Genomic DNA, 27,261 nt, shown 5'->3' with positions numbered 1-27,261 from the left:
CGCCCCCCTCGCCATCGCCCCCCTCGCCATCGCCCCCCTCGCCATCGCCCCCCTCGCCATCGCCCCCCTCGCCATCGCCCCCCTCGCCATCGCCCCCCCTCGCCATCGCCCCCCTCGCCATGGCCCCCCCTCGCCATGGCCCCCCTCGCCATGGCCCCCCTCGCCATGGCCCCCCTCGCCATGGCCCCCCTCGCCATGGCCCCCCTCGCCATGGCCCCCCTCGCCATGGCCCCCCCTCGCCATGGCCCCCCTCGCCATGGCCCCCCCTCGCCATGGCCCCCCCTCGCCATGGCCCCCCTCGCCATGGCCCCCCTCGCCATGGCCCCCCTCGCCATGGCCCCCCTCGCCATGGCCCCCCTCGCCATGGCCCCCCCTCGCCATGGCCCCCCTCGCCATGGCCCCCCTCGCCATGGCCCCCCTCGCCATGGCCCCCCTCGCCATGGCCCCCCCTCGCCATCGCCCCCCCTCGCCATCGCCCCCCTCGCCATCGCCCCCCTCGCCATCGCCCCCCTCGCCATCGCCCCCCTCGCCATCGCCCCCCTCGCCATCGCCCCCCTCGCCATCGCCCCCCTCGCCATCGCCCCCCTCGCCATCGCCCCCCTCGCCATCGCCCCCCTCGCCATCGCCCCCCTCGCCATCGCCCCCCTCGCCATCGCCCCCCCTCGCCATCGCCCCCCTCGCCATCGCCCCCCTCGCCATCGCCCCCCTCGCCATCGCCCCCCTCGCCATCGCCCCCCTCGCCATCGCCCCCCTCGCCATCGCCCCCCTCGCCATCGCCCCCCTCGCCATCGCCCCCCTCGCCATCGCCCCCCTCGCCATCGCCCCCCTCGCCATCGCCCCCCTCGCCATCGCCCCCCTCGCCATCGCCCCCCTCGCCATCGCCCCCCTCGCCATCGCCCCCCTCGCCATCGGCCCCCCTCGCCATGGCCCCCCTCGCCATGGCCCCCCTCGCCATGGCCCCCCTCGCCATGGCCCCCCTCGCCATGGCCCCCCTCGCCATGGCCCCCCTCGCCATCGCCCCCCTCGCCATCGCCCCCCTCGCCATCGCCCCCCTCGCCATCGCCCCCCTCGCCATCGCCCCCCTCGCCATCGCCCCCCTCGCCATCGCCCCCCTCGCCATCGCCCCCCTCGCCATCGCCCCCCTCGCCATCGCCCCCCTCGCCATCGCCCCCCTCGCCATCGCCCCCCTCGCCATCGCCCCCCTCGCCATCGCCCCCCTCGCCATCGCCCCCCTCGCCATCGCCCCCCTCGCCATCGCCCCCCTCGCCATCGCCCCCCTCGCCATCGCCCCCCTCGCCATCGCCCCCCTCGCCATCGCCCCCCTCGCCATCGCCCCCCTCGCCATCGCCCCCCTCGCCATCGCCCCCCTCGCCATCGCCCCCCTCGCCATCGCCCCCCTCGCCATCGCCCCCCTCGCCATCGCCCCCCTCGCCATCGCCCCCCTCGCCATCGCCCCCCTCGCCATCGCCCCCCTCGCCATCGCCCCCCTCGCCATCGCCCCCCTCGCCATCGCCCCCCTCGCCATCGCCCCCCTCGCCATCGCCCCCCTCGCCATCGCCCCCCTCGCCATCGCCCCCCTCGCCATCGCCCCCCTCGCCATCGCCCCCCTCGCCATCGCCCCCCTCGCCATCGCCCCCCTCGCCATCGCCCCCCTCGCCATCGCCCCCCTCGCCATCGCCCCCCTCGCCATCGCCCCCCTCGCCATCGCCCCCCTCGCCATCGCCCCCCTCGCCATCGCCCCCCTCGCCATCGCCCCCCTCGCCATCGCCCCCCTCGCCATCGCCCCCCTCGCCATCGCCCCCCTCGCCATCGCCCCCCTCGCCATCGCCCCCCTCGCCATCGCCCCCCTCGCCATCGCCCCCCTCGCCATCGCCCCCCTCGCCATCGCCCCCCTCGCCATCGCCCCCCTCGCCATCGCCCCCCTCGCCATCGCCCCCCTCGCCATCGCCCCCCTCGCCATCGCCCCCCTCGCCATCGCCCCCCTCGCCATCGCCCCCCTCGCCATCGCCCCCCTCGCCATCGCCCCCCTCGCCATCGCCCCCCTCGCCATCGCCCCCCTCGCCATCGCCCCCCTCGCCATCGCCCCCCTCGCCATCGCCCCCCTCGCCATCGCCCCCCTCGCCATCGCCCCCCTCGCCATCGCCCCCCTCGCCACCGCCCCCCTCGCCACCGCCCCCCTCGCCACCGCCCCCCTCGCCACCGCCCCCCTCGCCACCGCCCCCCCCCCCCCCTCACCACCGCCCCCCATCTATCACAGTAGCCTGGGCCTGGGCATTGTTAGGAGAAAGCAGCCACATGCTCCTGCCAAAGTTAGCTTGCCCCTTTAAACTGCATTTTCAGATGGGGGTTGGAGGGGGGGGGTATTTACCCGCAGAGGGTAAATACCCCCCTCCACTTTAAACAACAAAAACAAAATGTGTGCATTTCAACAAAACACAATCAACTTCGGCTGACTGCGTCTCGATGGGTCAGGCGCTTTTTGGGTCCAATTCGCCTCTTGATTTTTAATTTACAAAAAAAGTACAACAGATTCAACTTGAGAGGGGCGATGTTAGATTAGATAGCTGGCGCCCGGGGTTTGAAAGCAAGAGGCATGTTCGGTAACATCCTTTAAGGGGGTGGGTTTGCAAATGATCAAATCACAAGCGAAATTCCCCCAGAATCATTCTCGTTTGAGGCAAAAATTAAAACAAACCCATTGACCCCCCCCCCCCCCCCTCCCTCCCCGTATCGTTCCTTGTTGTTCGCTGAACCTATTGTTTAGAGCTCTTTCTCCAGGAGGGAGGGGAATCGAAAGGCTTGGTTCGCAAGCAATGTGTGTTTTGTTTTGGGTTGTGATTTCGGGAGAAGTTTTTGTTTCGATGTGTTTGAAATCCGGATAAAGATGTTTTTGTTTCTGGGTGTGTGAAGTTGCAGAGGAGGGAATCCCGAGTCCCCTGAGTTGAGTTGGTGTGCCCGGTGTGATTTTTTTTTTTCTTTCACCGTCGAATCGAGGTTTACCGCGAGGTCTGTTCCTCAGCTTCTCAAAACAAAGCTCACACTTTGGTATCATGTAAACCATCAACATTCAACCCCCCCCCCCCCCCCCTGTGCTACCTTGGCAATTCTTAGAATGTGTCAACCAGCCGTCAGCGGCACCACGTCTTGTTTGGATTTTATTTTGAGTAATAAGTTTGTTTTCCCTTTATTGAAATGCAACAAGTTTATTTCCTCAGCATTACAGGTTTACAGTGAACAACATGTTGCTTGCTGTGATTTTTTTTTTTGCCATTTATACATCTTGAAAAACAAAAGCATTCCAGAAATCGTTAAACATGTTGAAGTCTGAGACCCCACTCCCAAGATGGAGTGACCACTTCCATTTTATTTTTAAGGGCATCGTACCTTTTAACCTCCCGCTGCCCTTCTCCTTTTTTTCTGACCCCGCCCCGGAAATATTGTCACTGATTTGTTTGTTTTCCCATCTCTTGTGCTTTGCCCAAAATAGTGTACCCGTCAGTACTTCCCTGACGGATTGGGTCCTGACACATTTCACAATATGGGCCGAGTGAATTTGCTGGGGGTGGGTGGGGGAAGAGGTTCTGCCTGTTCATCGTGATTTTACTGCTTGGTTTTCAACCCTGTTGCTGTCCTTGGTAGCAAATCTTTATTTTAGTTAAATACATTGGTGACTTTGGTTACAATCAGTGTGCAGCATGGATGATCATTTTATTTGTGTTACTGTGTTCACCCTATCTATATAAATGATTAGTTAGATTGTATTACTTTAAAACCAAGGCGCACCTGACTTTTTTTTTCCGATTTGGCGGGTGGGAATCACATCAATTTGTCCAGAGTTTCCTCAATGCGTAAATAATCTGATGGTACTGGTGGTTTACAACAATGAATGAATGGCACCAACATTGTGAGAGATTCAGATTCCATGTAGTCCCCATCGTAACTTGCAGCATTTCGTTAAGATTATTAGGATGGTTTAGATGCTGTTTATGAATGCACTTTATCAATATCATTGGCTGTGAGGCAGGGTGATACATACTGTATATGTTGCTTGTGTTGCTGCGTTTAGCAGATGGCTGAATGTTTGTATTAAACATGTTAGCTTTCATTCGGCTGAGCACCAAAATAAGATTTAGAGACTGCGTGTTTGGTACAAAGTAGATTATTTGAGAAATGGTGATTCTTGATTCAAAAACAGAGTTAGCAAATACACCAGTATATGCCAGGTTGAAGCCCCAGTTTATGTTGAGTTACCTGACTTGGTTGCAACAATTGATCTCAATATTTCCAGTGCAGTATGTGACTATGAAGTGAACGTAGGACCTGTCAATGGCCATTTAGACAAAACATCAGATGGTGTATGGCACTTATGGAGCTGTAGATCAGAATGATGTAGTGCTTTCATGGAAGAAGGGGAGCCATTTTTCTTTGTACTAGGGGTATAACTACTGAAGCAATTTTTTAATGTGTAAAGATGTAATGCTTAGTGTGGCACGATGGCGCACTGGTTAGCACTGCTGCCTCACGGCGCTGAGGTCACTCTGGGTCTCCCTGTTTCTACGTGGGTCTAACCCCCACAACCCAAAAAATGTGCAGGGTAGGTGGATTGGCCATGCTAAATTAGCCCTTAATTGGGAAAAATAATAATTGGAATCTCTAAATTCAAAAAAGATGTAATGCTTGATATTTAAACCAGGTTAAAGTCCAACAGGTTTGTTACGATGTCACTAGCTTTCGGAGCGCTGCTCCTTCCTCAGGCTCCTTCCTCATTCCTCCCATTCACCTGAGGAAGGAGCAGCGCTCCGAAAGCTAGTGACATCGAAACAAACCTGTTGGACTTTAACCTGGTGTTGTAAGACTTCGTACTGTGCTCACCCCAGTCCAACGCCGGCATCTCCACATCATTGATATTTAAAGCAAGTCGTGAATGAGGAAGTTTATTTGTATGCCTGATGTCAAAATTCATTCCAACTGGAGTGCAACAGGTGTACTGAGAGATGAACGTAAACCTTTGAATATATTATTATTGCTACTTGTAGGTTAAATTGTAGAAATATTGAGTTCTTAGTGGTAACTTTGAGAATGAGTTAATACATGTGCTTGGAAAGTTTGCAATAGTCTGATGACATGATGACATGCAGTTTAAAGAACAGTGCTATTCTTAGTTTAATCTTTATAAATTGAAGAATGAGAACTATTTTATGCGTTATTGGTGCAGACACATTTCCACATTCCTTGGAGTGCATCAAGTTTCATTTATAAATTAACAAATGTGTTCTCTTTAAAACAAAATTAAAAGTCTTATATAAAATATTGCAAAATAAAGATCACAACCGTTATCTTTTTATTAGCTTCATTACCTATACATACCTCTACTCAAAAGATAATTAACATTAAAGTATTGACATTAAATTGCAGCTCTATTTTAATCTCAACATTTGCTAATTCTTTTGTGGAAATTAAAATGAGCACAATTACTTCGGTAAATAAATAACCACCATTGTTTATTACACTTTAAACTTAAAAAAACTGTAATTGATTAGCTACCATTTATGTATTTTGTACTTTTTAAATTATTGTATGATGTGCTTCCAATGCTGAAAACAGATCATGAGTGTAATTAGTTCTGAATATAAGCCATGTGGTGTAAATATCCTGACATCTGTCTTGTTTAAAAGCAAAATACAGAGGATGCTGGAAAGCTGAATTAAAAACAAAATAAATTCTGGATACACTTAGCAGATCAGGCAGCATCTGTGAAAAGAAACTGCTTAAGGTTCATGGTCTTTCATCAAATGTTAACGCTTCAGGTTCATGGTCGTTCATCAAAACAGAGAGAAGAAAGAAATGTATGAATTTTTTAATCCGTGGGAGCGGAGAGGGGCAGGTCTAAATTTCAAATATTTTTGACTTTTTAAACTTCATGGTGCTTGATTAAAAATGTATTATGTTTCAGCACGGTAGCATTGTGGATAGCACAATTGATTCACAGCTCCAGGGTCTATTCCGGCTTAGGTCACTGTCTGTGCGGAGTCTGCACATCCTCCCTGTGTGTGCGTGGATTTCCTCCGGGTGCTCCGGTTTCCTCCCACAGTCCAAAGATGTGCAGGTTAGGTGGATTGGCCATGATAAATTGCCCTTAGTGTCCAAAATTGCCCTTAGTGTTGGGTGGGGTTACTGGGTTCTGGGGATAGGGTGGAGGTGTTGACCTTGGGTAGGGTGCTCTTTCCAAGAGCCGGTGTAGACTCGATGGGCCGAATGGCCTCCTTCTGCACTGTAAATACTATGACAATTCTATGACTATGATGTCAAGCTAGTTGAAATATGTTCCAATTACATGAAGAGACTGAAAGCCAGGGTAGCATGTGGCACAGTGGTTAGCACTGGGGCTATGGCGCTGAGGACCTGGGTTAGAATCCCGGCCCTGGGTCACTTCCGTGTGGAGTCTGCACATTCTCCCCATGTCTGTGAGTTCTACCCCGCCCCACCCCCCCACACACATACACACAACCCAAAAGGTGTGCAGGTTAGGTGGATTGGCCAAGCTAAATTGCCCTTTAATTGGATAAAAAAATAATTGGGTACTCTAAATTTATAAATAAAAGAGATTCAAAGCCAGTCATTTTAGAAAGCGTGTGGTCGTCCGTATTTGGATGGTGTTTAATAAAGTTGTCATTACCCAGAATACAATAAGATCAGTCTTTTCAAATTAAATGCATTAATGTGCATCAATTGAAAATGTTACTTCTCTGCAGTAAATCTTTTCTGCCTATTCTTAATGGTGGCCTGGCCCACTAGTATCTTACAGTGCTGTAATGGTGTGGTCCACCACACAGGTTTAGATCCTAATGTACCTTGCATGGCGAGTTCCCAATCTCAAGCAGTTTTTCTGGGTCGTTACATTGAAAATGATGCGTTACCACAAGGAGGGAGGGGAAAAATGGAAAATGAGTCAACAGATCCCATAACATCTTGTAGCAACATAGTCACTCCTCGGTGGTTCTGAGAAGAATAGGCTGTGGGAAAGGGAATAGAAACACAAGTTGTAAAATTGCACGGTAGTACAATTTAATGAAACTTGCATTTAGCTAGCTCTTTGTAAAGCTATTTCAGGCATTTTTCTGTATTCAGACATGTAATGTAAAAGAATGGCTTCTGAACCAAAGGAGGAAAAGTTGGAATGATGACAAACTAGATCAAACAAATGGTGCTTCAAGGAACTGGGAGGAGAAAGAAAATTATTTTTCTTTATTTTTTCATGGCTGTGGGCATCACTGGCAAGGAAGCAATTCTGATTCATCCCTAATTGCCTTTTTCTAAGTAGTTAAGAGTCAACCATTTTGCTGGAGCCACATGTAGGCCAGACCAGGTAAAGAGGCAGATCTCCTTCCCCAGAGGACATTGGTGAACCCAAATGGGTTTTTACAACCATCAGTGAAAGTTGTAGTCATCAATATTACTGAGGATGTAACATGGAAAATAGATAGAGGGGAACCTGTAGATGTAATGCATTTAGATTTCCAAAAGGCATTTGACGAAGTGCCGCATAAGAGGCTGGTACATAAAGTAAAAGCCCATGGAATTAGAGGATGTGTGTTAGCATGGATTGGAAACTGGATGTTGCATAGGAAACAGAGTTGAAATAGATGGGGTTCTTTTCAGAGTGGAAAGATGTAACTAGTGGAGTGCCACAAGGATCAGTTCTTGGTCCGCAATTGTTCACTATTTAGAACAAAGAACAATACAGCACAGGAACAGGCCTTTTGGCCCTCCAAGCCTGTGCCGATCACATATCCTATCTAGACCAACCGCCTGTATTCTTCTATACCCCGTCTGTTCATGTGCCTATCCAGATAAGTCTTAAAGGTCGCTAACATATCTGCCTCAACCACCTCACTTGGCAGTGCATTCCAGGCACCACCATCCTCTATGTAAAAAAAACTCCACTGAACTTTTCCCCCCTTACCTTGAACCTGTCCCCCCTTGTAATTGTCATTTCCGCCCTGGGAAAAAGCCTCCAATTGTTCACCCTATCTATACCCCTTAAACTTCTATCAGGAACAGTCCTGTTTATTCAATCTCTCCTTATAGCTAATACCCTCCATACCAGGCAACATCCTGGTAAACCTTTTCTGTACTCTCTCCAAAGCCTCCACATCCTTCTGATAGTGCGGTGACCAGAATTGGACACAGTATTCCAAATATGGCCTTAATTTACATTAATGATCTGGAGGCAGGAAGGAACAGAATGCAAGTTATCCAAATTTGACAATGATACAAAAATAGGTGGAAGGACATGTGATGAGGATATTGGGATTCTGCAATGGGATATAGATAGATTGAGTGACAGGGTGAAAACCTGGCAAATGTGTTTAATGTGGCGAAGTGCGAGATTGTCCACATGGTAGGAGGAATCGAAAGGCAGATTATGATCTAAATGGAGAGAGACAGCAGTTGAGTGAAGTACAGAGGGATCAAGGTGTTCTGGACCATGAATCACAAAAACCAACAGGCAGGTCCAACAATAGTTAAAAAGGCAAACAACATTTTTGGCCTTAGTTGTAAAGCGGTTAGAGTTTAAAAATTAGGGAGGTTTTGTTGCAATTGTACAGGGTGTTGGTGAGACCTCAATTGGGATACTGCAGACAGTTTTGGTCGCCTTACCTAAAAAAGGATATAGTAGCATTGGAGGCAGTCCAAAGGGAGATTCACTAGGATAATTCCTGCGATGAGAGGGTTGCCCTACCAGACTAAATAGTCTGGGTCTGTATTCCTTGGAGTTAGAAGAGTGCAGGGTGACCTTATTCAAACATACAAGATCCTGAGGGGACTGGACAGGGTAGTTTTCACTAGTGGAGAGTCTCAAACAAGGGAACAGCTACAAGATAAAGGGTCGGTCATTTAAAACAGATGTGTAGAAACCTCTTCTCACAGAGGGTGGTGAATCTCTGGAATCCCTGGCGGGAGGTGGAGGCTGGATCATTAGAAGTATTTAAAGTGGAGGTTGATCAATATTTGATAGATTGAGGAATAGAGGGCTATGGGGAAATGGCACAGAAAAGGAGTTGAGGCCGGCATGGATCAGCCAGGATCACATTGAGCCAGGCTTGAGGGGCCTGGTGGCCGACTCCTGCTTCTATTTCTTGAGACTAGTTTTGTATTCCAGATTTATTAATCAAATTTAAATTCCATCAGCTGCTTTGGTGGGATTTGAACCTGGTCCTCTGGTGTACCAGTCCAGTGATATTACCACTATGCCACCATCTCCCCCTAAATCCAGAGGAGGAGGCTTAGCAGCTGAAGACATGGCTATCATTGGTGGGCCAGTGGAGGCTGGAATCTGAGGTAAACGTATTTGGGGCTGTGGAGGAGAGGGTGCTTTCGTGCTGGCAGAACAAAACCACGGAGGGAGTTAAAATACCTGAATGAAAATATTCAATTTGAGGCATCGGGTGACTAGATTGGCAAGGACCTGTGTGGGCCAGGATGTAGCAGCGTTTTGGTTGAGTTTAGTATTTTCTCCTCTCCGTATGCCTCTTACATCACCATTAAATTAAACCATCCCAAGGCAAAATATAGAATACTATGTGTCATAAAATGTAGTCTTTTTTTCTTTCATGGGATGTGGGCGTCGCAGGATCAGCCAGTATTTGTTGCTCATCCTTAATTGCCCTTGATCTGAATGCCTTAATTAGACCATTTCCAAGGGCAATTCCAAGTTAATATTCAAGCATGGGTAAGAGCGTTTTGGGTAAGAAATATGCACTCTAATGAGCAATAACACAGGTTGGCAAATCAGTATTCCACACTGCATTAAAGCAAGAAAGAGGAATTTGTTTATTAAAACCCAGATGGGAGGAATGCCACTGGAAACTAACCAGCATTATATGCACAACAAAATGTGCAAATTTACCTTTATGTGGCATCACATTGAAGAGAGAAGATTTAGGCAGAGGACTTTAGAAAATTGATTGCAATTCAGTTTCTGCAAGTTTCCTTTGAATCTTGATCCAGCAATATCATCTTTTGGAGCATTATTTAATGCCATCTGATATATATTCTGGTTGGTAATGAGAGTACAGTCAATGATCCTTTATCTGTACGTCTGAAAACCGAACTGGCCCAAAATAAAATGCTTCTCGAAAGGCCGTGCAGTTAATTTGTATTTAACAGTGCGATATTACAGGTGTAATTAGTGCAAGCAGGTAAACAGTCAGGTGTGTAAAAGTGACAAATGGAGATTCAGCCTTGTATTTGTAGATCATAGCTACATGAAACTATTGTAATGTAATAGGCCTAGGCCTGTAAATGATATCGAAATCCAATTAGCCCCAAGGGCTTTGGCTAAAGAATACTTGACCTGTGCTACACAAGTTCCAGACTGATCAAATTGTGTCTGATCAATAGTGATCATAATTGAGTTGGGTGAAAGAAATAACTTGAGATGCTGCCTATTTCCAGTAAAGTTGTTGAATCAGGTTCAAATGGAGTGTGATGTAATAGATTTTCTAAGCTAAGAATTAGTTTATTTTCCATTGTTTTCCTCTTGAGATTTAACTACATTTTTAAAAAGACATTGGTGTAAGCAGAGTAGAATATCCAGATGTGATGTGACTAGATTATACCCATGAGTATAAAACATAAGGGTAATGCTTGATATCAAACGACGGATGTTTATCATAGAATTTAGAATTTATTTACAGTGCAGAAGGGGGTCATTCGGCCCATCGAGTCTGCACCGGCTCTTGGAAAGAACACCCTACCCAAGGTCAACACCTCCACCCTGAAAGTTGCCACCCAGGTTGAGAGGGTTGTTAAGAAGGCGTACGGTGTGTTAGCTTTTATTGGTGGAGGGATTGAGTTTCGGAGCCATGAGGTCATGTTGCAGCTGTACAAAACTGGTGCGGCCGCATTTGGAGTATTGCTCTGGTCGCCGCATTATAGGAAGGATGTGGAAGCATTGGAAAGGGTGCAGAGCTGATTTACCAGAATGTTGCCTGGTATGGAGGGAAGGCTGAGGGACTTGAGGCTGTTTTTGTTAGAGAGAAGAAGGTTAAGAGGTGACTTAATTGAGGCAAACAAGATCAGAGGATTAGATAGGGTGGACAGTGAGAGCCTTTTTCCTCGGATGGTGATGTCTAGCACGAGGGGACATAGCTTTAAATTGAGGGGAGATAGATATAGGACAGATGTCAGAGGTAGGTTCTTTACTCAGAGAGTAGTAAGGGCGTGGAATGCCCTGCCTGCAACAGTAGTGGACTCGCCAACACTAAGGGCATTCAAATGGTCATTGGATAGACATATGGACGATAAGGGAATAGTGTAGATGGGCTTTCGAGTGGTTTCACAGGTCGGCGCACCACCGAGGGCCGAAGGGCCTGTACTGCGCTGTAATGTTCAATGTTCTATCCCCACAACCCAGCAACCCCACCCAGGATGTTGTTAGCTACTTGGTCTTTGACCATCTGATGCATTGCATTTATAAATATAAACTAGTAAGTAGTGAAATTCTGAGCAGAAGCATCTATTTGGAAAATATTACATGAATTTCTGCACAGTCAAGGTTGTAATTTGTAACTAACTGACTGTTCACTTGGCTAGGTGTTCCCTTGCCATGCCAGATTTGTAGTCGATTAGTCATGACTGTGAACAGTGGTTAGTCATTGAGGTGCTGTGTAGTGCTACACTGACTGTGACATGCTGCCCCTTATGTTCCTTTTATTGAGTAACATACAAATTAACTGGCCCCTCTTGGCAGTTTATAGTAACTAATGTTCCACTTTTTGGCGCGTGGCCAATAACTGAAAAACCGCAAACCTTGAATTTTACAAACAAATTTGTGGGCCTTCAATATAAGCATGACCTGATATATCAATCTTAATAAAGTACTTGCATGCTTTTATTGTTTTATTTGTCAGCAGGTAACTTTGTTTTTTATTCTGTGAGTTAGTTTCCATTGGAAAGGTTGTTATGAATTCTTCTTTCACTTTCTCCTTTTTAACCTTCATGTATCACCAACTTTTGGTGTCACAAAACCTCAAATGAATTGATTTCCTCTGGATCAATAATACCTCCTTGCAGTTGCAAGCCTAAACAACAATATATATACACTGACAAAGGGTAGCATGATGTTTCAGAGTGTCAGTCATCAATACAGCATGTCACTCCCAATCCAAAACTAGGATGCGAATGTGCTCAACAGTTTGAAGGACCACGAAAAACAGTTGAGCTTTGCATTGTCAGCTGAAGTGCATTGAGTATGTGTCTGCTACCTCCTTATCATCCAGTAGCTTCATTTATACACAGTCCAAAGATTTTTCTAGTATCCTCTTGTTGAAGGGCATAAAAGCAGCCAGTGTCCAAAAGGAATATAAGCAGCATCTTCCTGCTAACTTGTGTCTCCGCAGCCAAATCAAAGTGAGTTTACATTTGGTGTTGGTAACTTTGCTTCTTGCCTTGCAGCCTAATTTCCTCATGGATAAAACACAACTACCTGGTTATTAATTTTTTTAAATTTGTGGGTGGCTACAATTTTACATTGAACATTTTGACAGTTAAGTTACTTGGTACCACTGTTTTTTCTTTCTAGTTCAGGCTTGGGTGGTTAACTCATCTGTATCATAATTAATGCACAGGAGTACAGTGGTTAGCACTTGTTTCAAAGCGCCAGGGTCCCAGTTTTGATTCCTGGCCTGGATCACTATCTGTGCAGAGTCTGCACGTTCTCCCCGTGTCTGCGTGGGTTTCCTCCTGGTGCTCCGGTTTCCTCCCACAAGTCCCAAAAGACGTGCTGTTGGGTGAATTGGACATTCTGAATTCCTCTTCAGTGTACCCTAACAGGCGCAGGAGTGTGGCGACTAAGGGATTTTCACAGTAACTTCATTGTCGTGTTAATGTAGGCCTACTTATGACTATAATAAAGATTATTATTACAATCCTATTTGTCAAAAAGTAGCTACTGCAACAACTTGCATCCTGTGTGAGAAGCAAACTGACCTGGGCTAGCTTGGCCAAGCTCTGCAGTTGGTCTTGCTGAGCTTCTTGGGAATCCATGTGAAAACCACTTGTGCGTTCAAAGAAAAAGTGCAAGTGTCATAGGACAACAGCAATAAGTTCAGGAGCTACAGTACATTTTTAAAAATAAATTTAGAGAACCCAATTATTTTTTTCCAATTAAGGGGCAATTTAGCATGGCCAATCCACCTAACCTGCACATCTTTGGGTAGTGAGGGTGAGACCCACACAGACACGGGGAGAATGTGCAAACTCCACACAGATAGTGAACCAGGGCCGGGATCGAACCCGGGTCCTTGGCACCGTGAGGCAGCAGTACTAACTACTGGAACTCCATGCTAGCAGCTACAATACTTGACATCCACCGTTTTGTTTTATTAGCTGGAGTGTGTAGCTTCACAACTTTGTTTGGAATATCATCCCACCTACACTTTTCTTTTAACCCTCGAAAGGCTACCATAAAACCTTTTTAAACTAAGTTAGAAAAAAGCTATTTTCTAACTCGCTGATTGTTGTAACACAAATGAAGTCATTCTGTGGGTTTGTTTGGACTATTTTTATTTTTCCTGGTTGAGCCTCAACTGTTGAGGTATAAGATTCCCATTTTTCTAAACTGAAATTTATGTAATTGAAGGGCAGTGCTTCTTTTAAAATGTTTCCAATTAAGGGGCAATTTAGCATAGCCAATCCACCTACCCTGCACATATTTGGGTTGTGGGGGGGGGGGGGGGGGGGGGGGTGAGACCCATGCAGACATGGGGGAAAATGTGCATATTAAACAAATTTAGTTGATTAAAAGAAGTCTGCAGAAAACGCTTTAACTCAAACTTTCCAGTGAATTTCAGTGTTTTCTTCATCAATTAACTAACCCCGTGGTAATCAATCTCCGCTTGTGTAATGCTTATATCTTGGTATCACAGGGTTTGTGTGAAGGGCAGGTTTCATGGAGGACACATTGATTTTGCTGTCAAACTTTCAATGTAACTTATGGTTGGTGAATTTAAAGTGGCATGTGCATTGAAATTATTAACTATAGTCAAGCTAAATTTTCTTTCTGAATTTCCAAATAAAAGCAGAATGTTAACTTAATATAAGTTACATGTAATGCAGGCACACTGCCAAATGGTCACTGAACTGATAAGATTGTTTAGCCTATATTTCATACCATGAACTCAAAAGTTTTCTAGTAAAATAATTGAAACATTGAACCAATTGTGTTTGTTTTGAATAATACATTTTGTTTTGAATAATGCATGGCCAAAGGCTCTTGTGGAGTACATATGTATATGTATGTGTGTGTGGGGGAGGAGAGACATTGAACTCCGGGAGCACTTTCATGTGAAAATACCCTGAAGGGAACTTCTATTGAAGTAAATGTTGACGCTGGGCTTTACCATGGCCAGAACCCAAATCACTTTGGCTATAATCTTTTGGGTGGATTTGTATTTGTCTTGTAGTCTGTGTTCACTGTTTAACATTGTAAAATGATTTCTGCATTTAAAAAAAAATACACTTCAATGTGCAGTATACATACATACTGTGGCTTTAAAAGACTCTTTGAAGCAGTTAGAAAACATGCCATAGATTAAATCTTTAAAGCAAGGATGTGGTTTTCAAATCAAGACCAAGTATGTTCTAAGTTGTCTTTAATTATGCATTGATAGTTTTAATTTCTGAGCAGTAAAAGTACATTATTATGTTTCAGGACACATTCGAAACATCTAAATGATGTACTACTTTTGGCTCATGTAAATGCCCCTTGGGTATCAACTCATTTTATGACATATTTTTCGATGCTGTGATTTGTGCTTTACTGGTTACTCTTCAGTGGTTTAAATACTTATATGAATTGACAAAAAAAAAGATAAATGATGCTTCCTTTTATACAAGTTTTGAATATTCTGTATGCCCAAGAGCATGATTAATGTACAGAACCTTTGTTTTTGGAAATTGTGGTTGACGGGGAGAAAGTAATAAATTTGATTAATGTTCCAAGTGACTAACTTTATTCAATGCTTTCGGATCCATCATTATACACACCTATTTCAGGTGATTTGACTGTTAAAACTACCCCGTTTTTGAAGTGCAGGCTAGATTGCAGAAATAATACTTCATTTTAATTGAAATGTCTTGATGTGCTTCACACAGTGGATTGTCTCCTGACTGGTGTTACACAAGCAAATGTGGCAACAATTCTGTGCAAGCAGCTTCCCCTAGATAGTAATAATATAGGTAAAGGGGCTGATTTAGCACAGGGCTAAAGAGCTGGCTTTTAAAGCAGACCAAGGCAGGCCAGCAGCACGGTTCAATTCCCGTACCAGTCTCCCCAAACAGGCGCCGGAATGTGGCGACTAGGGGCTTTTCCACAGTAACTTCATTTGAAGCCTACTTGTGACAATAAGCGATTTTCATTTTTTCATTTCAAGTGGGTGTGGATGTAAGTCAACACTGCTGCCAGGAGGAGTGGCTGGCACCCAACATGGTCTTCCTCATGTCACCGATGTAGTGATTTTTTTGAACCACTTATTCAAATTCCCAAATGATTTGGAAATTGTTTTTGTTTTGTCCCCAAAAAGTAGCAGCTCCTTTTCAGTTCCGCGGCTGTCCAGGGAAATATGCGGATAAGAAATGATCAAAATGCTTCAATGCATGTACAGAGAAGAGCAAAGGGGCTTCAGGCTACGATAATAATAATCTGTATTAGTGTCACAAGTAGGCTTACGTTAACATTGCAATGAAGTGACTGTGAAAATCCTCTAGCCGCCACACTCTGGCGCCTGTTCAGCTACACCGAGAGAAGAATTCAGATTGTTCAATTCAGGAGGGAATGGTATTGGCAGCATATGTGCAGTTTCCCGATATAGATGTAACACCCAATTATAAATAAAGTTATCTCCAGAGTATTGACAGCATTGCACACCCTGATTTCCATAGGTCTTGCAATCTATCGACAGATTAGGCAAATAGTAGGATCTGTTTGGCTCCATGGTGGCACTCATTTCTGAGTCAGACGTTTCTGTGTAAGCTTATAGTTCAGTCCAGTAATGTGGGGTCAATGAATCAAGGCCCCACTTATTTGCTTCGGTGGAGGTTATAGGTCCCATGAGCTTCCTTTTTAGGGAAGAAAGCTTTGGCATATCTTGAATGTGAAAGACACTCTACAAGTGATGTTTTTTTTTCTTTTCTTTGTCTCCCACTTGTAAATAGGATAATATTTAATTTTATTAAAAATTTTGGATTGGGAAGTTGTCGTTATAACATCTGAATGCCCCACATATTTATTTCCACTTGCTCATTGTGTGGCCTCCATTATTGGAACCAGCCTACATCAACAGCGGTGGCTGATTGTGCAGATAATGCATTGGGAAGAATTGCACGTTGGGGCTATTTTCTGATAGTGTTTTGTTATTCCAGGAGCTGTCATGAGCTATGCATGGTGGTGGCTGCAGCAGCATCTCTGTTTGCTGCCGTTTATGTAGGTCAGTTGAAGACAGGACTCTTGACATCTGGAACCACACCAGTGGCAAATCTGCACTAAGTTGAAAGCAGTGAATTTGTCACTTGTAAAATTACTTTAAAACTGTTTTTGTGCCACTGACTTGATGCCACTGACAATCCAAAAAGCATAAGGTGTATGCATCAGATTAATGTTAACTTACCTGTGTTTATTTTAAAGTGTCCACCTGGCCCCAGTAAATGCACCAATACAACAGCAGTGTGATTCCTGGAGTATCCTGAGAATGTAAAATCATTTTTTATTTCATTGTTCAGGGGACTTGGTGGCAAAGTGGTTAGCACTGTTGCCTCAGTACCAGGGACCTGGGTTCAATTTCAACCTTGGGTGACTGGAGTTTGTACATTTTTTCCATGTCGACGTGGGTTTCCTCCGGGTGCTCCGGTTTCCACCCACAGTCCAAAGATTTGCAGGTTAGGTGAATTGGCCATTCTAAATTGTCCCCTAGTGTCCAACTGTTAGGTGGGGTTATGGGGTTACAGGGAAATGGCAGGGGTTGGGTAGTGTGCTCTTACAGAGCGTCTGTGTAGACTCTGGGCCGAATGGCCTCCTGCAGTGTAGGGATTCTACGATTCTTTATCCATGCATATCTACCTTAAAACTAGCCTGCGCATGTGGCACAGATGTGAGTTCGCTCTGCAGTTAGTTCACATGAAAGCTCCCTTTCCCAAATTGGATGCAAGTATAGGAGAGCACACACTTGAGATACTGTCTCGAGACCTGGGCCACATTTTCAAGCAGCTGCTGCTGGTTTCAATAGCAAAGACAACAGCCGATTAACAGTATAAATGGACTATTAGCAGGAATCCTGGCTTGTATTTGTTTCAGCATTGTTGGCAGGAAATGAGTTAAGCACTTTAGTTTTTAGTTTTTTGTGTCTTCGCTTTAACATTTCAAACAAAAGATGAAAGCTCAGGATGCAATTCCTGTAACAATGTGATGAACTGCTTCCCTGATGTTCCTCCGGTTCAATTAGATTGCCAAAAGGTGTCTGGTCAAGTTAACAGTCCTTGAGTTAGCAAAGGCACCCTAGTTCTTGCTCAATGGAAATGTGAATGAACCTGTTCTTGTAGTGAATGCTGTGTTAGCTTTTGACACCTGTGTCTGACATTGAAACTGTTGATACGTTTTTCAGCCTTTGATGACACAGCAGTTAAAAACCAAATACAATTGTAATCAACACAGGAAGTCATAAAAGTTGCTCCCTTTTTTCTCCCTGAGGTGTTTGGCTACAGCCAAGGACCTATGTGTCTGCAATCTATTTGCATAGAACATTGCATTGAGTGCTGGGCATTCCTGTACCTTCAGTTTCAGTTGTTAACTTTTCCTAAAAGCTGAACAAATGAATTGGGGCAAAATGCTTTAAAGATGTTTTTGTTATTTTAACAGAAGGTGCATGGGAAAGCTCTGCAACAAATATAATCATATAAATCATTTAGCCATACATACACTATTCATTCGGAGCATGTCAGTCAGAATGATCTTCATATAAAATAATCAGTTATCCAGTGGGACTTTGCAGCCACCCCCATTGTAATCCAGTGACCTGCTTCAATCAATTCAAACAGTTTTTAAAAAAAATGTAGAATGGGAAACTTGAGAGTAAATCAGATGGTTAATCAGAATGGAGTTGACGTTTGGGCGATACCCAACTAATTGTTGAACAAAAGCCGTTTTCAGAGGTTCAAGACTTGTATTTTTTCAGTATTGAATAAGTGTGGGCAGCACGGTAGCACAAGTGGCCAGCACTGTGGCTTCACAGCGGCAGGGTCCCAGGTTCGATTCCCCGCTGGGTCGCTGTCTGTGCGAGGTCTGCACGTTCTCCCTGTGTCTGCGTGGGTTTCCCCCGGGTACTCCAGTTTCCTCCCACAGTCCAAAGACGTGCAGGTTAGGTGGATTGGCCATGATAAATTGCCCTTGGTGACCAAAAAGGTTAGGAGGGGTTATGGGGATAGGGTGGAGGTGAGGGCTTAAGTGGGTCAGTGCAGACTCGATGGGCCGAATGGCCTCCTTCTGCACTGCATGTTCTATGTACTGTAAAAGCAGCTTTCAGTTTGTGTGGTATACAGTTCTGCAGCTATTTCTGGATGACCGTCACTGTATACACTGATTGCTTTTGTAACGAGTAATATCAACCATAGACAACTTCCAAATGTTGTGAAATAGATACGTTTCACACAAATGGTATTTTCCTTCACAAACAGCACCATTAGAAAGCAGCTCCGATGAATCGGGGGAATTGATTTTTCCACCACAGTACTTTTCTCTCCCTTCTGAATTTTTGTTTTGTTTTTCACATAGAATCCTAGAAAGGTTATGGCACAGAAGAAGGCCTATCAGCCCGAGGACATCCAGATGCTCTTTCTAATCCCACCTTCCTGCACCCGGTCCATAGCCCTATAGTTTAGAGCACTTAAGGTACAGGTCAAAGAGTTTAGGGTGTCTGCCTCCAACTCGAGCAGTGAATTCCAGGCTCCCACTACCCTCTGCGTTTATAAAAAAAAAAAAAAAGTTCTTCCTCATGTCTCCTCTACACCTTCTGCCACTTATCTTGAACCTATGTCCCTGGTTCTAGCATTCTCCACCAAAGGAAACAATTTTGTCCTTTCTATTCTATCTCTTCCCCTCATAATTTTGTATCCCTCAATTAAGTCACCCCTCGGCCGCCTTTGTTCCAAGAAAAATAACCTCTACTTATCCACCCTCTTCTTGTAGCCACAGTTTTCTAGTCCTGGCAATATTATTGTAAACCTCCTCTGCACTCTCCAGAGCATTTACAGCCTTCCGGCATTTATTTTGCTTTTATCTGCCTTGTCTGGCACTACTTTAACTGGGAAAGCGGGCATTCACCCCACTCACAAGCTACTGCCATGTCCCCCTAGCTGAACTTGAAGGTGCCAGGGACTATCCATGAGTAATTCCCCTTTCTAGTTTTGCTCTTCACTTGCTACCGTTGGGAATATCAGAATCACTGTGAAATTGGGGTGTAAACTTAGCGTAAAAGATGAAGGAAATTTAGGGACAAGTGAGTTACATACACCATTCTGCTACACCCAGATTCATTAGCCATTTTTACCATCGCCTTTTGGTTTTTCTTCGGTCCTGGATGGTATATATCGATTGCCACACGTTTCCGTTTTAACATTCTGGTGTATGTTAAAATTCACAAGAAGTTTAGGTGTAAATAGGCATCAGTAAAATGGGTTCTCAAAATCAAAAGTGTGTAATTGTGGGCATAGCTTATGTCCCCATAGGAAATCCCATCCCCCATGCTCATGAAGAATAAAATCTGCAACACGCTCTGCATTCAGTATCCGGATTGTTCATACAGACTAGAGACACACAAGACTTAAAACTAGCAGATTACCTTGACCAGAAGGGAATAAAGAAATGTGGGAAAAAATATGAAAATACTTTTGTTCGCTACAGATATAGCCTTGGACTGCTACTTTGTGCCGATGATGAAGCAAGAGTGTATAATTTATGTATGATTGGAAAGGTCAATGAAAACAGAATGTGGTAATGCTGGAGTTTGAGAAATATTTAATACCTCAGCAGAATATTTTACCTGAAGATGAATATAATATCTGGTTCTAAGCTCCTTGCATAAAACTACGGCATTAAAGGCAGCATTGCAACCAAGAAAGCAGCTGACCAAGCCAGTGAAACCCAGATTAGTTGATAATACAGACAGATATAACATCTTTTTAAAAAGCTAAAACAGTTGTAGTAAATGACTTAAAATTTTTTTTTTTTTTTTAAGAGTTCCCAATTAAGGGGAAATTTGGCGTGGCCAATTTACCTACCCTGCACATCTTTGGGGTGTGGGGGTGAGACCCATGCAGACACGGGGAGAATGTGCAAATTCCACGGCCCAGTAAATGGTGAGTGGTGTGCAATACCACAATAAAATGAAGGGATCAGTCTGACCAACAAAGATCATAGATTGTAATTGTTGTCCATCGTGAGAATATTTTTCCTAAATAAGCGCAATCCTATAGGCTGCACAGTGGTTAGCTCTGCTGCCTCACAGCGCCAGGGACCTGAGTTTGATTCTGCCCTTGGGTGACTGTGAGGAGTTTCTGCATGGGCTTCTTTCGGGTGCTCCAGGTCTCCCACAGTCCAAAAGCTTAGGTGGATTGGCAATGCTGAATTGCCCCATAGTGTCTAAAGGCTTAGGGGGGTTACTGGGATGGGGAGGGAGGCTCGGTAGGGTGCAGATTTGATGGGCTGAATGGCCTCCTGCAGTGCAGGACTCTGAATCTGAGATTTAAAATGATTTATGAATGTGATTCACGTAGATAATGAACATAAATCATAACAAATGGGAGCAGGAGTATTCTGCCCTGGAACCAACTCTTCATTCAGTAAAATCATGGCTGACGTGATGGTGGCTTTTAATTTTCTTTTTTTAATAAATTGAGAGTACCCAATTCATTTTTTTTTCCAATTAAGGGGCAATTTAGCGTGGCCAATTCACCTACCTTGCACATCTTTTTTGGGTTGTGGGGGTGAAACCCACGCAGACATGGAGAAAATGTGTAAAACTCCACATGGACAGTGACCCAGAGCCAGGATCGAACCTGGGACCTCGATGCTAACCACTGCACCACCGTGCTGCCCCTGATGGTCGCTTGATTCACATTCCACTTTGTCCTCTACAACTCTTGACTCCCTTGTCAATCAAAGATTAAAAATCTGTCCAGCTCCACCTTGAATATATTCAATGACCCAGCCTTCACTGCTCATGGAGGAAGAGAATTCCAAGCACTACTGACCTTCCGAGAAAATAAATTCCTACTCACCTCTGTCTTAAATGGAAGGACTTTATTCCAAAACGATGGCTCTAGATTCCTCTGCGTGGGGAAACTACTCTCAGCATATAGTTGTCAAGCCCCCTCAGAATCTTAAATGTTTCAGTTAATCATATCTCAGGGTGGCACAGTGGTTAGCACTGCTGCGTCACACCACTGAGGACTGGGTTCGAGCCCTGTTCTGGGTCACTGTCCGTGTGGAGTTTGCGCACTCTTCCTGTGTCTGTGTAGGTCTCACCCCCCCAGAATCCAAAAAGATGTGCAGGGTAGGTGGATTGGCCACGCTAAATTGCCCCTTAATTGGGAAAAAATGAATTGGATACTCTAAATTAAAAAATATATTTCTCTCATTCTTCTCTCAAGGCACATGGCAAAACTGTGAATTTGAAGTTTGAGAGACTCCTGCCACAATCTGTTTACAAGAAGCAAAGTAACAAAGTTAAGAACGGAATAAATTGAATTCAAACTTGGTGGTGTACTCCACAAGCCAGACCTTTTTGCGATCTATCTGGTCCCAGCATCATTGCTGAGCGGTTTAGGGCACAGGGAAGGAAATTAGAGCAAACACATCTAACTAGGTAAGAACCAGTAACACTGTGATAAAGGTTTGCAATGAATTCTGTAAAAGCTTGCAGTCTGAGCTAAATTTACATCTGCCAGTGTGTGTAAAAATACACAAAGAGCAATAAATGCAGTTTATGATCCTCAAGAGTGTGTCAGGAGGTTGAGAAAGAGTTTCCTATTCTCTGTAGGCCAAACATTGCAATTTTATTCTGTACCATTATCTACAGAGATGTCCCACTCTGACTCCAGTTTAAATTAAAACCTTTCAGTGCTGGTTGTTCCTTACTGCCTGAGGCACTAAATGTAAACAGTTAGCACTAGATTACTAGGCTGAGCGTTTTATTCTTCCCAGTCATGATACTAATACTGAATTTGAATTCTCAGGCCATCAGTGCCAAGCCTGATTTGCTGGTGTTTGGATTTCCATTTTGTAGAGTAAACGGGGAGAGTACAGAATCCCAACAGCTATGTAATATGTTGTCAAACCATACCCAGTATAATAGTTCACAGAATTATCTTTCACTGCCATGGAATGGCAAGTTTAAAATTTGTAGAAATGAAAAGTTACATCATTTTACAAAATCCTAGAAATGGTACTTAATAAATACACAAGTTATTTATAGTGCTGATTTCAGAGTATATCTGAGTCAACAACTACTTTCATTTATGGTGACTTTTCATGTATCAAAACATTCCAAGCCAGATTCTAACTAACAGTTTTCACCAGACATTTTTTCAACCTGTCTTGGATAACCGGTTCTTGCTGTGAGCAACTAATTCCTGTATAAGTATTGCATATACAAGTAGTATCCATATTGGAGAGTTTGATATGACACTGGGGCCACGATTTAACAAAAATAAAACAGACTGCCTGCCGTGTCAAGCGCATTAAGCCGGGTGTTTCCCGGTGGTAGTGAAGAGAATGACCCTGCTATTAAGTGGGACTCTGCTTTATTTCTGGGCTGCGGCAAGGAATGCTTAGCCCCGTTTCCTGCACTAACTAGCTCCTCTCTGGACCCTCCAATGCCCCAACTCACCAATAAGGGGGTCATCGAGCCCCCCCCACACATCACCTCATTAAGGGCAGGGTACCTCGGGGCCCAAACCCTGGCATGGGCTTGATACCACCTGGGTACCCTTGTGGCACTGCCAGGGTGGTGCCCATGTGTCACTGCCAGGGTGCATGGATGCATTAACAGGCCATCCAGTTGGTGCTGGCATTAGGGGTGCCAGGGTACCACCTACCAGAGCCCAACCATCCAGGGGGCCCTGATCGCTTGCGATCGCCTAAGTCTCGTGAGAGGGCCCTTGTGAAATTTAGCGGCCATGTCGCCTCTCGAGTTGGATGTGACGAAGCTGATAGATCGTGCCCTACACCCTCTGGTCAGTGGCAGTGCTGGACTCATTGGGCAGTCATGGGCTGTAGTCTAGTCTAGTCGTCAGGGGGTGTAATCTAGTTGAGTCCGGGACAGGTGGGTTGTGGTGGGCATGGATTATCCGTCAATTGGAGCGGATGGTGTCATTGGGGGGGGAGATTGGTTGTGGAATTACCCATCTGTTAGACTAGGTTTTAAACTTAACATTTTTGAGACAGGTATATCTGGCCCAAGTCTCCGCATTAAACTCAGGGTTATTCATGGAGGATTCTGGAGAATTCCCTCCTATGTCTGTGCATCAAGACTTCGGCAAGGTCCCAACACACATCTACTGTTACATCCAGTCTCCCAAAGGTCTGAGATGGAAGATTTTGACAGAAATGTTTTTCCTTTGCAGTCAAAAATACATTGACTTTTGGAGACAATACTGTCGAGTATGCCAAAATCCCTGATTATTTCTGTGTGAGAACATATAGAACATACAATGCAGAAGGCGGCCATTCGGCCCATCGAGTCTGCACCGACCCACTTAAGCCCTCACTTCCAACCTATCCCTATAACCCAACAACTCTTCCCAACTTTTTTGGTCACGAAGGGCAATTAATCATGACCAATCCACCTAACCTGCACGTCTTTGGACTGTGGGAGAGAACCGGAGCACCCGGAGGAAGCCCAAGCAGACACTGGGAGAATGCAGACTCCGCACATACGGTGACCCAGCAGGGAATTGAACCTGGGACCCTGGCGCTGTGAAGCCACAGTGCTATCCACTTGTGCTACCGTGCTGCCCTAAACGTGTTTTGACCAGGGGATCAAAAATTGTTACAAGAAGCTGAAAGTATTCCCATTCGGGAATGAAATGGATGGAGCACATAAGGCATTAATTAAAAGGAAAAAATTGCTTTAGAGCAGTGTTTTTCGAATTTACCCCCCCCCCCCCCCCCCCCGGATCCACTTTTGCCAACGGCCGATCTTCACAACACACCACGTTCACTAACCTTTAATGCAAAAATGGAGTTTGCTCACAATCTCACTCCAGTGAGGTTCACAGGAGGCGAGGGCAATGCGCATATCAGGGGCTGACTTCAGCCAGTTCCTTTGTGCTATCTTCATCATTGTGAAAACGGAAAATCCAACCTCGCACATGTAGGTCGTCATGAAGGGCAATAGCAACAAAATGCTTGTTTTACTGAGCACTGGATACACCTGGGAAGATGCTACTCCAGAATGCTAACACCCTCATGGGCTTTTGGTCTGTTTTTAATGTATCACAGTTCAGGTACAGCAGCATTGTCTTTTCATTTGGAGTCAGCTGTAAGTTCTCTGGAGTCTGAACCACAAAAGGAATTTTTCACCCACCACTTCTCTTTCAAAATCTGAAACCTCTGCCAGTATTTCACTGCATACAATGCACATGAACATTACATCCTTGTTTGCATTGGGACACCTGACAAAACCATAACTCAAATCATCTTTATACTGCTTTGTTCCCGAGCTAAATTTCTTCTTTGTAGGCTGTTAACCAGAGGCCCTGGAGCACTGTACAGAGTCAATACTAGCACTGCTCTAGACTTTCCTTTTAATAAATTTAGAATACCCAATTTTTTTTTTCCAATTAAGGGGCAATTTAACATAACATAAGAAATAGAAGCAGGAGTAGGCCACCTGGCCCCTCGAGCCTGCTCCACCATTCAATGAGATCATGGCTGATCTTTTGTGGACTCAGCTCCACATTCCGGCCCGAACACCATAACCCTTAATCCCTTTATTCTTCAAAAAACTATCTATCTTCATCTTAAAAATATTTAATGAAGGAGCCTCTACTGCTTCACTGGGCAGGGAATTCCATAGATTCACAACCCTTTGGGTGAAGAAGTTCCTCCTAAACTCAGTCCTAAATCTACATCCCCTTATTTTGAGGCTATGCCCCCTAGTTTTGCTTTCACCCGCCAGTGGAAACAACCTGCCCGCATCTATCCTATTCCCTTCATAATTTTATATATTTCTATAAGATCCCCCCTCATCCTTCTAAATTCCAACGAGTACAGTCCCAATCTACTCAACATCTCCTCATAACCCAACCCCTTCAGTTCTGGGATTAACCTAGTGAATCTCCTCTGCACACCCTCCAGTGCCAGTACGTCCTTTCTCAAGTAAGGAGACCAAAACTGAACACAATACTCCAGGTGTGGCCTCACTAACACCGTATACAATTGCAGCATAACCTCCCTAGTCTTAAACTCCATCCCTCTAACAATGAAGGACAAAATTCCATTTGCCTTAATCACCTGTTGCACCTGTAAACCAACTTTTTGCGATTCATGCACTAGCACGCCCAGGTCTCTCTGCACAGCAGCATGTTTTAATATTTTATCATTTAAATAATAATCCCTTTTGCTGTTATTCCTACCAAAATGGATAACCTCACATTTGTCAACATTGTATTCCATCTTCCAGACCCTAGCCCATTCACTTAGCCTATCCAAATCCCTCTGCAGACTTCTGGTATCCTCTGCACTTTTTGCTTTACCATTTATCTTAGTGTTGTCTGCAAACTTGGACACATTGCCCTTGGTCCCCAACTCCAAATCATCTATGTAATTTGTGAACAAATGTGGGCCCAACACTGATCCCTGAGGGACACCACTAGCTACTGATTGCCAACCAGAGAAAGACCAATTAATCCCCACTCTTTGCTTTCTATTAATTAACCAATCCTCTATCCATGCTACTACTTTACCCTTAATGGCATGCATCTTTATCTAATGCAGCAACCTTTTGTGTGGCACCTTGTCAAAAGCTTTCTGGAAATCCAGATATACCATATCCATTGGCTCCTCGTTATCTACCGCACTGGTAATGTCCTCAAAAAATTCCGCTAAATTAGTTAGGCACGACCTGCCCTTTATGAACCCATGCTGCGTCTGCCCAATGTGACAATTTCCATCCAGATGCCTCGCTATTTCTTCCTTGATGATAGATTCCAGCATCTTCCCTACTACCGAAGTTAAGCTCACTGGCCTATAATTACCCACTTTCTGCCTACCTCCTTTTTTAAACAGTGGGGTCACGTTTGCTAATTTCCAATCCGCCGGGACCACCCCAGAGTCTAGTGAATTTTGGTAAATTATCACTAGTGCATTTGCAATTTCCCTAGCCATCTCTTTTAGCACTCTGGGATGCATTCCATCAGGGCCAGGAGACTTGTCTACCTTTAGCCCCATTAGCTTGTCCATTACTACCTCCTTAGTGATAACAATTCTCTCAAGGTCCTCACCTGTCATAGCCTCATTTCCATCAGTCACTGGCATGTTATTTGTGCCTTCCACTGTGAAGACCGACCCAAAAACCTGTTCAGTTCCTCATCTCCCATTATTAAATCTCCCTTCTCATCCTCTAAAGGACCAATATTTACCGTAGCCACTCTTTTTTTGTTTTATATATTTGTAGAAACTTTTACTGTCTGTTTTTATATTCTGAGCAAGTTTACTCTCAATCTATCTTGCTCTTTATAGCTTTTTTAGTAGCTTTCTGTTGCCCCCTAAAGATTTCCCAGTCCTCTAGTCTCCCACTGATCTTTGCCACTTTGTATGTTTTTTCCTTCACTTTGATACTCCCTTATTTCCTTAGATATCCATGGTCGATTTTCCCTCTTTCTACCGTCAATTCACCTACCCTGCACATCTTTGGGTTGTGGGGGTGAAATCCATGTGCAAACTCCACACAGATAGTGACCCAGGCTGGGATTCGAACCCAGGTCTTCAGCGCCGTAGGCAGCAGCATCAACCACTATGCCACCATGCTGCCCTGCTCTAGTCTTTCCTGAGTAGCTCTCCAGCAGATTCAGTTGTGAGATCCTGTCCAGTAGGTACACTGCCTATTTGTGGCTCTGGCTGTTTCTTACTTGTAAGAAAATGATTCATCTTTACACTGTACTTGCCTTTCTTGCCAACAGCTAGAAAATTGAAGAAGCTCTCCTCTG

General features: G+C 45.2%; 1 protein-coding gene across 1 annotated transcript in view; it reads left to right on the top strand.

Annotated features, from left to right (window-relative positions):
• cecr2 (CECR2 histone acetyl-lysine reader) overlaps positions 1 to 27,261 on the top strand; it is a 195,049-nt gene that overhangs the window by 621 nt on the left and 167,167 nt on the right. The gene's annotated exons all lie outside the window — the stretch shown is intronic.

This window comes from Scyliorhinus torazame, chromosome 19 (assembly GCF_047496885.1).
Source record: "Scyliorhinus torazame isolate Kashiwa2021f chromosome 19, sScyTor2.1, whole genome shotgun sequence".
Classification (NCBI taxonomy): domain Eukaryota; kingdom Metazoa; phylum Chordata; class Chondrichthyes; order Carcharhiniformes; family Scyliorhinidae; genus Scyliorhinus; species Scyliorhinus torazame.
Note: the sequence above shows the minus strand (reverse complement) of the source record. Positions and strands in the feature narration are given on the sequence as shown.